Below are 12,514 nucleotides of genomic sequence, written 5' to 3'. Positions count from 1 at the left end.
TGAGGCAGGGCGTTCATAGCCTTTGCAAATCTGTTATTTGCCCACAGGGGAAGGTCAGGGAGTCCTCAGGCCCCTCTGAAGTTGATAGGCACTGTCTTAAGCCCTGAATTCAGCTCTAACCCTCAGAAACTGGGATTCCATACTAGCTGTTATTCAGACATTGCCCAATCCCAAGTGCAATAATCAGTTCACACTTCAGATTGCAAATCCACCCCCAAGCCCCACAGCTTTTGTGGCAAATAATTGAAACAACACACACTGATCTGAGGTGTCCATAAATCAACAGGCGGTGCTGAATATGGAGAAGATTGTCTGTGCCTGTGAACATATGTGGATCCATTTTCCAAGGATGCTGGAGTGCAATGAGTGCTTTGCTTAATGTAGATTCACATAGCTCTGCATTTCACAGTGGCATTAAATAGAACATAGAGAAAAAGAAATCTTGAAACACTTGCTTTAGGTGTAAATAAAACTCTGTGGGCCAAATGTTCACTGCTTTGAAAGGACCTAACATGCATTCAGACCTTGTTTTTTGTTCCTTTTCCTTCAGGATTTTGGCACATTGCCTTATAATTTGAGCACAAAGACAGTGAAGAAAACAACAGTGTCATCCAGAGCAACACCAGGCCCTTCAGATAACTCACTAAACCCAGAGTTACAATCAACATTACTGCTGATCTCCAAGTTTTCAAGAAAAGGTTAGTACTAGGAAATGTTTAACTTTTTTTTTATAATTTCCATTGCTACTCTTTTGTGTGTAAAGTGGTGACACTAAGGCCTTAAATTTTTTATACCAGTAATCAATGAAAAATTGAAATTATGTTATGAAATTTATCAAATTTAAAGTAAGATATTTTCTAGGACACAACAGGATGGTACAACAGATCTGCTGAAGTGTAAAATTTTAGAATTTTGTGGCACGATGCAATATTTCATTTTCTGTTACAAGTAGTGCTCACTTTCATTGGCCAAACAGTGAGCTTAGCTGTGTAACTAACCTGATTCTATAAATGCATGATAAATTTACAAATTTTAATTTTTTGGGTCTTATCCACAGTTATGGACAGAATCCAAGCAACTTGCTCAGTGTTTTATTATTTACTGCTTGCTATTTATTAAAGAACCCTTGCATAGAAGTGGAAAGTTACCTCAGTTTTTTACAGTTGAACTGTGGGATATGTTCCCTGTCTGGGAGATATTACAGCTTAACAGATGTCTCCCAGATGGTTCTCTGATCCAGTCATACACAGAAGTCAGGTCAGCAGCTTCGGAAATAAAATTCAACTCACAGGAAATACTTATAGTTGATTCAGCATGCACCAATATGACCTTTATTAGTGTTGAAGGAAAAAGAAGAGAAAAAGTTTACATACTTAGAATAGAAAGCTTTTGGTAAAAATATCAGGGAAATTCTTAGTTTGGCATTCCTAGGGCTTACCCAAAGTTTAAAAAAAATAAAAAAGGTTTAATAGACTTAGAATAATGAACTTTCTGGTAAAAATATTAATGAAACTTTTGGTTTGCTATTCCTGAGGCCTACTCAAAGTAAAACAAATTGGACACAAAATACATAATCTTTCACATACCCTAAGTGCCTGCCCATGGTTACCCAGCTATATCTCTAAAAGCCATTCAAGCCATTTGGAGTTCTGACAAACAATGCCCTGTTATTTCTAACATTTAATGGCCAAAGAATCACTTCATGAGTGGAAGCAAAGGCTTGCAACATGAGTAGAACATATGATTTATCTGCTCAACTTTGGTGGAAAACAGAAACAACTACCAAGAGACAAATGACATTAGCATGGAATAATTTTTATCTCAGAACAGCCCTGTCTGCATTTTAACATGTAGACACCTGCTTTAGGCACTCTGCAAACCCTGCATTCAACATGACAATAAATATTAATGTTCATAGATACCTATTTGAGGCATTATTGGCAAAGACTGACTTCATGATCTCTAAAGCCAATGCAGGAAAAAAAGCTATTAAAAAGTGGTCTCTGTTATACATCTCTTCTGGGGCAGGGAAACAGCAGCATCTCAGGCACATGTTAAAGGAAGTGAAAGAATCCTGCTCTTGGTGGGGTTAGCTCGCAGCCAGACCAGCAAGCAGAAACCCCATGTGGTGGGACGGTAGGAGCACTTGGCTGGCACAGGGAACACAGCAGAGCATGTATGCTTGTAATGTTCACAAAGAGGCCACAAAAGAAAACAGATGACTAAAACTTGCACTTGTATGCGGTTTCAGTTACTAGTGCCATCTTTATGTCAGTGTCATTTAATATATGCTCCATTTTTTTAGGATGCTTTGAAGTATTCTTGCTGCACACCAAATTCATTTTAAATTGGCTGGTGTGGTACTTATTAGTACCAAATGTAAAAATTAGTTCTAATATGGATTTTCATATCCTGAATGTGGATGGTACATTCTAAAGGCATTACAGGATGCCAAGGTCACTGTGCTCATGTCTTCTCGGTGTCAGAGCCCTCAAGGCACCAATAGGCTTTAAGGGCCCTGACCAGCCTCAGCTGAAGCCTCCATTCACACCCCTTGTCCATGGGCCCAGGAGCTGTTTTTAAGCTGGGCCTTTGGCCTTCAGTGGCCTGGGAGGAGTACTGGTCTAGTTTAGTGCTGGTCATACCTGCACTTGGCTACTGTGCTCCTTGATTCGGGCCTTGACTTCAGACTTCACCTGGGACTATTGCAGTGCTATGGATCTGCCTGGCAGCTCCTGGAACTGATCCTGGTGTGTGTGGGCTGAATCTGTCCCTCCATCTCAGAGCTGTATCATCAGTGAACTTGTCCTGTGATGTGGGCTCTTAGTTGGATGTGGTGGCTGTCTCTGGAGGTTTCCTGCTCACCTTGCTCAGGTGCTGTGGGGCTGTGCCCTGGCTGCTCTGTTTTGCTCAGCTCCCACCATGCCTTTCCTGATGGCCAAAGATGCTGCCACTGAGGCTTACTCTGCTTGTTCTTAATCTTCAGTTTATCTTCTCATTATGCAGTGGTAATTAATATTTATTAGATTTTATTTGTATTTTTCTGTTCTAGATTTTCTATTCCTTTATCTCTTCAGGCTTCCAGTTGATTTTGCCCTTCCTTTCAAACCCTTCTTTTCAGGTTCTCACTAGATCTCCTAGTTGTGGATCTCACTCCTCTCTCAAATTCCCCCGTCTCCTTCCTCTAGGAAATCCATGACAGTTGTCTTCAGTAGAACTACTTCTTGCCTATCCTTGATGAATGAAGATTTATGACTTGATCTGTCCCTAAATCAAGCACTTCTTCAGGCAGCTTCCTCACAAAATACATCAGAAGAATTTTACAGAAAGTGAAAGGGAGAGAAAAATCTCAGGAGTTATAAGAGAAGTAATAATTTATTATATACTCTTAGTGAAATCCAAGAAAGGTCACTGCACTTAGAGGATTGAGGAAGAGTGAGGGATTGGGTGTGGATTAAAATGCCAAGCCCTCCCTTAAACCGAAACTTAGGTGTACAAATCCCGAGCTCTTCCTCTTTAAAATATTTATGTAAAATTTCTCTTACCAAAATTATTGCTGAATTAACAGAAAGGAAAATGCCAGCATGGTTTGGTTTGGTTTGGTTTGGTTTGGTTTGGTTTGGTTTGGCTTATTTCTGGGCTAAAGATCTGGAACGAGTAGTAAGTTAGAAGAATGTTCTGCAGTAAATGCAGTGTTTGACAGATGTGCTTTTTTCAGAGCAGATGAGAAGTTTCCTCTACTGACTAAAGCTTCTACAGAGTGTAAATAAGGATCTGCTACTTGGTTCCTTCCATCAGGGTGTACAAACCAGAAACATTACTAGGAGATTTCATGAAACCCATGCAGGCTTTGTGGTGTATTTTCCACACTGATGAACCGATTTACCAACAAAAGGGCTAGGTGTGGAAAAAAGAAAAATAAAACCCACAAAACCAACCAAACAATCAAAATAATAAAAACAACTCACAAAAACCAACACCAAAAAATGAGGCAAAAGGAAAAAAACCATTACACCAACAGGAAAAGAAACACTGCAAACCAAATCCCCCAACAGCACTTGACTATGGCCACACAGGGACAGTGGGGCTGTGCCTCAGCACAGCTCTTGAAAGTAGCAACAAAGCAGCTTCCTCTTATTCCTGTTAGACTGGCAAGCAGCAGCTCTCTCATGAAGGAAATAATTTATTCATTTTTGCATCTTTCTGGTGCAAGTGTTTTGCTGAACCTGAGACTGGGGTTTGTTTGTTTTTTTGTTTTTTTTCCCCCCACTAGGTGAAGCAATTGAGAGTGTCAGGTACTGGTTCAGTACAAATTCTTCTATGACAGGAATCAAACCACAGCAGTCAATGTTTTTACATTTCCAAATCTTCCCTTTGCCATTCTGATTGTTAAAAGCTTTTTGTGGCCTTCTGACTGCCATGTTCCCAAGGCTGTGTTCAACAGCGCCTTGTTTCCATTTGTTTCACCATTTCATTTCACTGCTACATCCCTATAGCAGATGCAAAGGCTACTTTAGTAATTAAAAAGGCAGTACTTCTTCCTCCTAAATTAAGGAAGTAAGAGTAGGAAATTCCAGTGATCCCCTAGACAGAGTATGCCATCTGCGCATTGTCCTTTGATGTACAGTAAATTTAAATTGCAGCTTTCCTGGTGGCTTTCTGATCTGAACTATACTGAATGCTTAGACTTCAATCCAGCCAGTAATTAATGGGAAGCTTCCAGCTTGCTCCTGAAGGGCTCTGCTTGAGCCAGAGTGCTCAGCCCCAGGCCCGTGGAAGCTTTTGGCAAAGGGAGCAGTTTGTATGTAACACTCACTGCAGCTACTGGGATTCTGTGAAATTCCACGGAGCAGCCTTGCCTAAGGTAGCCTGGTCTGACAAGTATTTATAGGAAAAAAAGTTTTACTAAGATGATGACATTTCACTTACACACCTCTTTCTGATCATTCTGGAAGCACACAGATGAAGACAATGCCATGCTTCACCGTGTAGATTTTATTAAAACTGCACTACAAAAATAACCGCTCTAAATGTACAAACAACTTTGTTAGCCCCACATTTTTTTAGCTAGAAAAAGAATGTTTGTCTTGAGGGGTTAACTAATACTTAAATATCATAATATAAATATAAAAATAATTTGTTTTGTAAAAGCTAGGGAAAAAAATAAGTGGACTTATGAGAGCGTGCACTTGAAAGCCTTTCAAAGCAGACATGCTCTTATTCAGTAGAACCAGAATAATAACACGCTAGATAAAAACTCTAATTAGGGTACAACAAGCAGGTCCTAGGGGAAAATAAAGCCATTTATAGTTGTGTCTTAAATGAAGCAGAGCTGCAAAGTAAATTTTATAGACACTTTGCACTGGAAAGAATTTAGCCACTAGTATACCCTTATGTTTTGCTGTTTGGCTTAAAATAGTGTCCTCTCATTCTCTTATCCTTCTCCTTTTAAATAAGACCTGACTCCAATCTCTAGGCTGGCCTTGGCACAATATATTAAGTGTAGATGTACACATCAGATATTAATGATTGTTTGAGCTCTTCTATTTAGTGGATGAAGTCCACTTCATTCCCATATGAAATTGGTTATCCTTTTCTGTGATTTACACAAAGCCTTAGTGATAAGTGAGCTGCTGTAATTCAAGTCAATAAATCTCCAGAAGACTTGTTTAAAGTTATCAAAGAAAATTCTTTTTGCAGCAGAGAAGCTTCTTCCCACCTATGAAATTCTGCCAGAGGAGAAGTAGATGTAGATGTAGATGTAGATGTAGATGTAGATGTAGATGTAGATGTAGATGTAGGTGTAGAAGGAGACTAGCATTAAAAGATAGAGTTGAAACACAGAGAAAGAAGAAAAAAAAGCCACTCAAATAAAACAGGAGTCTGCTACAACATACAGCTCCTCAGAGTTTGGGAAATATATAGCTTTATATAAATGGAAATTATGGTGATGAAGCCTCTTGTATCAACCTTAATCGTTACAGTTGTGTACACATAGTTTTAAGAGCAGAATAAGTCCAGGTAGATATTCTTACTGCTGATCTTACCAATACAGAATAAATACGCAGTACCTGGATATCAGTGGGACTGTTGGTGAGACAAGGGTCCAAATTGCCTGGTCATGGGGTAGAAGAAGAAAAACAAGTGGCTTTGCTGTGAGTCTCTTAGAAGCCAAGGCTGGCCTCTGGTTACACCTGAAGAAAGCCAGAAGATCTTCTGTTGTGCTGCCCCATTAGAATATGTTACTGCAGGGACACTGCAGCTGTGTTGGCATGTGCCAGACATTTGGGGTCCCTAGCACTGGCATCCCAGTGGCACAGCATTTTCAGCAACTTTTAAGGGCATTTTAAACTTCAGGTACTTGTTGCCTATATAAGTATACATTGTCTTTTATTGGAAGGCAGTATTAGGTGTTTTTGAAGGTGACAAGAAGCTTACACCTGGAACTAAAATGAGTATTATCCTATGTATTCAGCAAAACTATTGCAACCTGGTGATTTTATACAAGCCTGCCTCAAAGTAAATTAGTGAAAACATTTAAAATGAGAGTCAGCACAGTTATGTGGCAGGAGCTCAGTTTCAGTATAATTGTTAATGAGTTTGCAAAAATGAAGCTTACTTTTAAAATGAATGTGAATTATCCCTCACCTCAGAGCCTGCTGTGGATAGAACAATGTCCCAGTGAAGTTGGAATTGCAGTGCCATGTAGGCATTTCCTGATCAGACCCCAGTGTGAGTGGCAGATGCCATTTCAGTGAGGGAAAAACAGGCTTTATGTACTCCTTACCTCTCAGAGAGTGTAATTTCCTTGCTTACATATTGAAAATAAGATCCAGATCTCTGACGGGCAGAAGTGTGGTACATGAATGTCTGAAAGTGGGAAAGGCTGATGTTAAGCTAGTTCCAAAGTTCTCTTCTGCTGGAACTGACTGGCCCTGACCTAGCTTGCAAGCTGTTCTGGATTGTATAACCTGTTTTCATTCCTTCTCTGGTTTTGACATATGGGGATCACCTGAATGGAGCTGTACCTCTAGCATTTCTGTACAGAAGGTAGCGAGTTGAGTATGTTTCCTTTGTCTGCTGCAATCAATTTAGCCTCATAGTATGAACATTTCTGATAGGAAGATGGAAGAATTGCTGCAGAAACTAGAAAGTGTTTGTAGGACTTCATAGAAACGGCAAATGGTGAGAAACAATTAGCTCACATGAAAGAATGCTGTGGTCTTGAAACCACTTTGAGAAGATCATCAGTAAAAGGTGTCATGCGTGAAAGTCCTACAGAGCTCTTGGCTAAGACACCCAACAGTGTGGATCAAACCACTGCACTTCTAATATAAAAGTGGGAAATGACTTATGGAAACACGAACCAGAAATCATGCCTATGGAAATAAGTAAGATCACCTAATTTTTTAGCAATAATTTCTAAATAGAAATGTCCTCCTTAATTCCAGATGCTCTTACAGCATAGAAAAATAAATTCCAAAACTGAAACTAAACCCACCATTCTAACTGACTATGTAGGACAGATAAACAGAAAGAAATATACATATAAACCTGAATCAGGTATCTCAAATATCTTCTCAGTATACCTTCTCCTTTTTGCAAGAGTCTTTACTCAAAGCAGTCCACATCTGCATCTAGGGAGAACATATAAGAACAGCTTCAAAAATCACGTGAAATTCCCCATGTTGTCAGAAAGAGCTATTGCTAAGATGTCTGATCTATATGGATTTGTATAGAAACTAACCAACCTATATGTGCTTACAGCTCCAATGCATGTAAGAAAAAGAAAACACCAAGTTTTCATATCTAAAAATGCTGCAGACTTCTATAAAATAAACCAAAATGTTAACAGTACAGTATCATTCGCAGTTAAGAGTCACAGCGTCATCTAGTGGTCAAATATAAAAAGGAGAACTCTTAGTGGATTATACATTGGCTTTGTATTTTATTCAGACAGAGAAATTAAAAGCATAAGGAAAATGGCTGCTTATGCTCAGGAAAGCACTCAGCTGATTTAAAGCCTTCTTTAAATATCAATTTTCTCTTCTAGCAAAAAATCATTTTTACGATCTCTGAGGTTGTATGTATGCTTAGGTAGTTGTGGTGGGTTGGCCTTGTCTGGGTGCCAGGTGCCCACCAAAGCTCCTCTCTCCCTGCCCTCCTCAGCTGGACGGGAAACAGGAAATGTAACAAAAGGCTCATGGGCTGAGATACGGATGGGGAGCAACTGTTTTGGGCAAAACTGGTGGAGTCCATCTTGGGGCCAGCTGGCACTGCCTCTTCTAGAAGGGGAAACTTCCAGCAGCTTCTCACAGAAGCCACCCCTATAACCCCCTTGTTACCAAAACCTTGCCACACAAAGTCTGTGCAATAGGACCTGACAAAATACAGCTCGCCCATGCCTGGAGTCTCTGTAACATGGACACCATTCCAGCAGTAACAGACAGTATCCTGCCAGCCTTACCGGTGTCTTTTGCTGCCTTGGTTCTAATGCTACTTTGTTACACCACACTATTGATATGAATATGAAGACAGTTACTGAACTGCCACCATGAAAATCAAATTTTACCCAGTAGTGTTGCTATTTGTGTCTTAAAACTGCTCTGGTGGTTTTCTTTTCTACCTTAGTAATCAAACATTTTGGCCTGAGGCTTCCAAAACTCTCAACAAACAAACACCTTGCTAGGCTTGTGTAACTCACAAGCAGTTAGGCAGGAAAAATATCCTTTGGGAACTGAGTTTGAATAACATCTAATATTGCCTATAACTCAAATATTTTTGATCTACAGAGTTGTTATTGCAACAATGACCTGGTAATATTGGATGTTGGCCTGCAGGCCAGTAAATACAGTATTGCCATTATTAATAAAGAGCCACAGGCTTTCAAAGCCTCCGGACTGAGCGATGTCAGATTTGTTTTGCTTGAACTCATCTAGGCTTGTCTGGAACTCTGTCTTAACTTGTTTAGATATAGCGTCAATTTTTCTTATGAGCTGGCTATGCCAAATTTCATTTACTTTTTACCTCTGTGCTGAAAACCAGATTTGATCTAAGCTGTAGTAACAAGTAGTCATTCTGTGAAGAATGAAATATTTATCACTAATGCAGAAATACAGGCCTAGTATGACAGCAGAGACCCTGGAATCAATGATGTATTTGGAGCCACACATGCATGCAAACATACAAGAGTAGCTTAGAAGCTGTGCAGAAACTGGAGTGCTACACAGCATTTGGAACCTGCATTTTGATTCTATTAAGGAAAAGTAAAAGCAGACTCCACTTGGAGAACCACTCAAACAGCCCTGGCTGTACAACCTACAGTTCTGCAAGTCACTGTTTGTATAGTTACAGATCGGACTGTTGTTCTTACCAACTCAATAAATTTTAACTGGTATTTGAATTTTTGCCTTCATGAAGTTACACACACTTACACAAATATAGTCACTTTCAAAAAGGGGGGAAAAAAATCACTAGGAGGTTAATCAAGGTGTGGAAAAGCTTGTCTGTGCAAGTTATGGAATCTTCACCCTTAGGGCCTTTTGACACCAGGCTGGAGAAAGTCCTGAATGATGTGGTTGGATTGCAGTACTGACCATGCTTTGAGTAGGAGACGGGACTAGAGATTGCTGCAAAAGGATCTCCCTCCTTTCTGACCCGAACGAGTCTGTAGTTCTGACTCCTACTGGTAGTACTAAACTGTTGCAGTGAGGGTGACTGCAGCCACTGTGACCCCAGAGGGAACAACAGAATCCAAAGCCTGGTGGTTGGGCACTGACGTTTAAGATAAACTCCGTGGTGAGGGCAAGTCCCCATAATCCTTTGTTTCCTTGATTTGCTTGTTACAAGTTGATTGGCCACTGTTCTCCCCTCCTGGTTTTATGTGTATATGCATGAATATTTATCTCCTTAGATGATGATGTGTTGCTTCTGGAAAGTTCTGTGTTATTCGATGCCCCATTGGTTGTTCCCTGTTACCCCTCCTATGAGCACTCCTCATTGGTTAATTCCCTGTGGACTCCTCCCTCCTCGCTCTTCCCTATTGGTTGTCGCCTTTATCCCCACCCCTATTCCTTTGAGTATAAAATCCCTGGACCCGCCGGTGTTTCTTGTTCTTCGTCTCTGGACTCTGCACTATGCTGGAAGAAACTCAGACCTGTGGAATCCATATGGAGAACCCCCCCTCCCCCCTTCTCTCTTTCACCTCTGCCGACATGCTTGCCATCTAACCTGGGGCTCACTCCTGAGGGCTGAGGGGCACGTCCTTCCCTGCTGAAAGCCGCCCACCAGGGGCTGTCTGCGGTGCCGCCTGCCAACCTCCAGGCTTGTCACAGACAGCGTCGCGCTAAACCGCTTGCATTCAATCTCTGTATAAGAAAAGAACTTCTAATTCGTGGATTTCAACGCAAAAACATGACGCATAGGTGTTGAGGAACTCTACTGTTCAAGACTGTACAAATTTAACATCTTGGAAAGTAGAAAAGATATCGTATTGTTCATATAGTTTGTCTGTAGACATGATGGCGAGAGAAAGTGAACTTTTTTTACATTTGGTGTCTTAGAAAAAACACATGCACGTTTTTTATCAGCTTGACTTGCTTGGTTACTAAGTTAAACCTCTGCTCTAGAGATACTCAGCTTCAGCTGTATGGTTTAACAGGGTGAAGAGACTTCAAAAGAGTTTTTCTCTTGTTTTGAGGGAGATTCTGTGGTAGGAGGAACAGGTGGGATGAAGAGCCATGAGATACTAGTTATTTCACATGAAGCAGTTCTTGTCAATTGTTCAGTGTAATTAAAGAGTACATATTTTCTTCAGCCTTCTCTGACCAGAACTGGGAACAGTGTTTCTTAGTTCTGAGGAGAAAACATGTAAGTTATATCATTATTTCACCATCTGGTGAATGATGTACAGATTAATAACTGGAATGTACTAGAGCACTAAGAGGGAAACAGAAAGGTTTGCTTTGCCAACAAGTTTCACAGATCTGCTGCATAAAAAGTTCTCTGAAGTCATGACCAGGAGTGAAGTGCAAGTCAGGCCAATTTAAACAGGATGCAGCAGCACAGCCACCACAGGCTTGCTTTTACAATTGTTATCTTCCCATCTGCTACAATTGCATGTTGACCAGCATATCCCAGAAAATCTTCTGGACTGTATACAAACCACAAGCCACACAGAGAACTGGCTAGGCTGGCCAGTGTTACTTTTAAAGTTTCAACAGCCTGAGAAAAAAACCCAGTACTGCTGGTGTTATCAAGAGAGAAAATACACTGCTCTATTTGCACATTGTGTGTCAATTATTCCACCTTCCCCGTTCATAGGTATTTCCTAGCTTATACTTATGGCAGCAACAAAAATGCAGTAACAGACCCTGTAAGAAATTGCTCCTACATTTCTGGTTTTCTCACACATCCCTTTAGAAGATCCTTTTTTACCCAGCTCCTTCTGAAACTCATTTGGATGAATTTGGATTGTCATCTGATCGACCTAATGAGACCACTATGACCACCCACAGTGGTCAGACTGTCAGTATTCAGTCACCAAATATGCATGGCCTAAGACCCTTGAGGTGCACTGTGCACACAGTGCCAGGTCTCTCATGACCCTTCAGGAAAATTGAAGGGGCCTTGAAAACTTTATGGACTGAAGGCCTTGATTTTTCTGTGGAGAGCTGTGAGAAACACCCATCCCTACTCACCAGTACCAAGCATGTTTTCTCTGTGGTTGGCTCCAGCGGCCCCCAGCCCAGTGCCAGATCCTGGGTGTCCCTGTGTGCTCCAGCGACTCAGAGCCAGGGCAAGTCCTGCAGGCTCTGCACTGCAGCATCAGGCGCTGTGGCTCTGTGGAACCCACAGCCAGTGGCAATAGTGACACAGGCAGGCGTGGCTTTTGCCAGCCAGCAAAGAAGCTCATTAGGTGTGGTAAGCGCTGAGATTTCATCAGCCGAGGTTGGGGATTTCACCCTCTTTTGAGATCACAGCCTATGTCCTTCAGAACAAGGCAGGCTTTGGAGCCGCCTGTGTGGCTGCAGTTGTAGGTGGCAGGAATCTGTCCATCCTCACTGCTGACGCTGCATCATCCCGTTACAGGCTGTAATTACGGCTGTTTCCCCTGGCCAGGCACAGCTGCTGCCCCGAGGCGGCAGGTTAATGCCTGTGCCAGCCACGACACAGCGCCTCGCTATTCAGCTGAGGGAGGCAGGGAGAAGTCTCTTCAGCTAAAGGCTGAGGAGAAGGCACTTCTGAAAGCAACACTTATTAGGACTTGGTCTGAAGACAAGCTCCTAAGCGTTAAAGGGGAAGGGGAGGGTCCCGTCTCCCTTGGGAGCATCACTGCGCGCTTCCCAAGGCGGACTCCGTGCAGAGGGGCCGCTCCCGCCGCAGCGCCCTTCCCGCCGTGTCCGCCGGGGGCGCCAGTCTCGCGAGACCTGAGGCAGCGGCTCTCGCCTCGGTTCTCGCGCGATTTGCGCCCTGGTGCTGGCGGCGCGCGGCGGTTCCCCTGCCCGGCCCGGCG

Source organism: Coloeus monedula (genome assembly GCF_965178545.1).
Source record: "Coloeus monedula genome assembly, chromosome: 9".
In the NCBI taxonomy this organism is placed as follows: domain Eukaryota; kingdom Metazoa; phylum Chordata; class Aves; order Passeriformes; family Corvidae; genus Coloeus; species Coloeus monedula.
Note: the sequence above shows the minus strand (reverse complement) of the source record.